The sequence below is a fragment of the Fomitiporia mediterranea genome (genome assembly GCF_000271605.1).
Source record: "Fomitiporia mediterranea MF3/22 unplaced genomic scaffold FOMMEscaffold_18, whole genome shotgun sequence".
Taxonomy (NCBI): Eukaryota; Fungi; Basidiomycota; class Agaricomycetes; order Hymenochaetales; family Hymenochaetaceae; genus Fomitiporia; species Fomitiporia mediterranea.
In genome coordinates, this window is record NW_006760403.1 from 28,622 (window position 1) to 32,948 (window position 4,327).

Genomic DNA, 4,327 nt, shown 5'->3' on the forward strand with positions numbered 1-4,327 from the left:
TCTTGTATAGTTTAGTATATATAAGTGTATAAGATCAGACTGGTCCTGTAGTCTTAATCTTGTCTACTCTAAGTAGTCCTGTACTCTTAGGCTCACTCTATATACTCTACTCTTGTCTCACTCTCTCTCTCTGCCTGTTCTGCAAGTTCCAACTATGTTCTAGTACTTATATTCTATATTTCTATTACATAGGATAGTTGTAGTCTGGGTCCCCTTGCTGAGCCTTCAGGTCCCCTCTATACTGTTACTGACATTAGATTAAGACTACCTATTACTACTCTACAACTCTCCTATGTTTTGAGTATTAGTACTTGCTATTGTGTTAATCTCTTTTCTTTGTCCTAACCCTTTTACATTTTTAAATTTTAAACTTTCTAAACCCTTTTAAACTTTTGCCACCCTTCTTCTATTTATTACCCTTTTTAGTTTAGTACTGATTCCTTTATAGTGTAAATATGGACCCTCCTATACTAACTGCCACCCCTACTGTCCTACCAGATCAGTAGTTACAAGCAGAACTAGCTTAATATATGTAGACTTTCATCCAAGAGGCCTTTGTCAACCACATGCCCCTAGCCCCTTTAGAACCTGTTCTAATTGTTCCAGAAGTTACAACCCATTCTGGAAAGAAAGTGTATGTAGCCCACCCTTCAGACTTTAATGGGCAGTACTTTGAGGACTTCCAGCACCAAGTTGAACTATATGTGGCTACTACTTTAACTAATCTATCCTCAGATCTTAATCATGTCCTATTTGTCCTCTCCTTCATAAAGGAAGGTAATACAGCCACCTAGGCCCAGAACTGGATTGAAGGACATTGAATCAGAAGCCTGATCCAACTTCAGAACAATGAGTTGTATTTGGAATTCATAAGGCAGCTCTGTGCTTCCTTTATCAATCTGAATAAGAAGTGTAATATGTAGAACAAGCTTGTGTCTCTGTAACAGGGCAAACATTCTGCTGATACCTTCTTTCAGGAGTTCAATATTCTAGCCTGAAAGGCAGGATTTGTGCTTAGGTTTGATAATGTCCTTATTAGAATACTTGAAAAAGCTTTTCACCTGGAACTGGTTGATAAGATTCTTAGAATGATGCTAGAACTGGTCACTTACACTGAGTAGAAAACATGTGTCATCTCCTTCAACCAAGCTGTGACTCAGATGTATTAAGTCTATACAGAACACTCACACATGTGTCTAGCTCTAACAGTTCTGAGCCCTCAGATTGATCTGCCTGTAATTTGTAATTAATCTGTTCTAATAGACATTAGAGAAGCCTAAAAGTAAGGAGTATACTTTGCCTGTAGAAAGTCAGGGTACTAAATTAAGGACTGCTTATAGAAGTAACAGTATATCTGTCAGGTCATTAGAGTAATAATGAGTAACAAGCAGGATTTGTAGTAAGAAGCCTTTTCTACAAATCTGGAAGTCACCTCAGAACTCCTAGACTCTGACTATGTACTCTAGGATTTTGTAGAGGCTCAATAGTGAATACAGTACTAAAGGGCTATAACTTGGATTTTTTAATGACTACTTTTGATTCAATAGACACTGTAGGATTAGAAGTAAATAAAGTAAGAAAAGTAGAAAAAGTAGAAAAAGTAGAAAAAATAAATCAACAAAATTATTTATTAGAAAGAAAAAAGTTGAAAACAAAAGTAGATAGTTCTCCTATTTCTTCTAATTCTTTTGATTCTTCTCTTTACACTTTATCTGAGTCTAAATCCACACAATCCAACCTACTACTTCTGTGTTTCAGAATCTTAGAACATTCAGAACACTACTCAGCCCTGTTTACTACTCAGTAGTTTGTCTATAGTATTAAGTAGGGATAGTCTTAGCTGAGTTCACAGCTAAGGACATGGGTCTGTCCTTGTTGAAAGAGAGAGGTTAATGAGGAAATGTTGGTACATATACTCACCCTCTTAGACAACAAGGCTGTACAAGCTGTATGTTCCCTTCAGAACAAGTAGTAGTTTATTAGAGGACATTCCAGACACTAGCTCTAGGTCCCTGTCCTCTTAGCTCCCTTCTCAGAATCCCTCCAGATCTAAACAATAGCTCTAGTAGACAGTAGATACACTAGTTTGTGTATTAATAAGGCCTTTGTGTAAGAACACTACCTCCCTACTCAACATGTTCTACTTCTGATCCTAGTATACAATATAGACAGAACCCTGAACCAGAATGGTTGGATCACCAAGTTTGTCCAACTACAGATGACTATTTAGGATTATGAGGAAAGTATTAAGTTTAGAGTCACTAACCTTAGAAAGACAGATGTCTTTATTGGATTTGAATGGCTCAAGGCTTACAACCCTACTATTGACTGGTTAGAGCAGACACTTGTGTTTAATTAGTATCCTAAGTCTTGTAGCTATCTTGTACTACTGTTCTAAGTGGATACAGACACTTCTAATGTTACTAACAGTTCTGATAAAGGTGACCAGTTGTTCTTCTTTGACTAGGATAGATATGTAGATACATATTCTAGTTAAGGCAGAACAGAGTTGATCTGAAGGATGTCTAAGACAGAACCAGTCCAGAACCCTCTCAGAACAACTCTACTCTAGAATGTATATAGACTCAGCCTGCCAGATTTTGTCCAAGAGTTCCCTAAAGTCTTTAGTGAAGAGGAATTCAATCAGCTTTCTAAACACTATCCCTAGGACTATACAATTGAATTGACTAAGGGTTTCCAACTTAAGGATTACAAGGTCTACCTACTCAAAGAGACAAGTAGGAGGTGCTCAACAAGTTCCTTCAGGAAAATCTTTAGAACAGTCAGATCCAACCCTTAAAGTCCTCTATAGCCTCCCTTTTAACAAGTATAACAGGAGTGCCCCAAGTACTCTCTCTTATTGAGACATCAAGCAAGTATCTACCTTATATACTACATAGTGAAGTCTGATAATCTGAGACATTCCAAGTACAGTAATTCTACATAAGGTAATTAGGGATTTCCTAATCTAGAGTACAATCTAATACTCTCTTTCAAGCATTAATTAAGAACTAAGACTGTATGCCTAATAGTTTGTTTAGATGCTTGATCTGTAGGACGTGGAGAGCCTTTGTAAGGATGTCTGCTAATTGGTTCTGTGATTGAACATAGTATACATTAATGTATTTGTTTTGAATGTAACATTGTACAAAGTCTTTTTGTAAATCAAGATGTTTAGTACAAGCATTGTACATTATTTTGTCAGACTTTACAGTCTTTATTACTTCTTGATTATTACAATAAATTGTAATAGGTACTGATTCAGTCTGTAGTACTTCTTCAGCAAATTGTTTGAGCCAAATGGCTTCTTGAGTAGCATACACTAGTGCTTACAACTCTGCTTTGTAAATAAATAGTAGTACCAGGTTTTACTGTTTGCTTGACTAAGATATAGTCAATTTAGCTAATTGAAAGATGTAACTGTTTATTACTTTATGTCCTTCTATCATTTGTCTGTCTGCATCACAATAGCCTTGTAGTTTTAAGGCGTTTGTACTTCCAAGTTGAAGCTAACAATTTGTTGTATATTTTAAATACACAAAGCAATGTTTCACTACTTTGTAGTAATGTGTTTGAGGCTTTTGTAAGTAGTGTACTAATTGCCCAGTAATATAGGATATGTCTGGCTGTGTGCAGTCTGCAACATATCTTAACAATCCTACCATATTCATGTATGGTATTGTTTCATTATTACTTTTGTTTGTATTGTATGTATTGTTTGTATTGTTAGATAGATCTATTCTAGGAGTAATAGGTGTTTGTAGTGCCTTTTTGTTTTCAAAGTAGTAATGCTTGATTATACTTTCAATATAATGCTTTTACTGTAAGCTTGTACTGGGGCAGGTCCTCATATATCAATATAGAGATGATCTCTATAGGATTGTGTAAGAGGTGTTGTTTGTATTTTTGGTATTTCATTGTATTGTATGTTTGCTTTGATACAATCTGTACACTGTGCATTTTTATTGTCTGTTATCCTTTGACTTATAATCTCAGGATACTCTTGTATGAGTTTGCACAAGTAATCAAAATTAACATGACCCATTTGTCAATGTAAATCAATAATAGTGATTGCATTAATAGATTGTTTATTATGATGAGAAACTATCATATACAAGTTATTTTGTACATGTATTTCACCAATCTTTGTATGAGTAGGAGAATAAATAATACATTCATTGTTTGTTTTTGTTAAAACATATCCTGCTTTGTATAATAGTGCTTCACTAACAAGCATGAAGTTCAGATTAGGATGATAGTATATGTTTTGTAGTGAAATTGTATTCACCTTTGTATGCTCATCAGCTTTGTCTATAGTTTTACATTA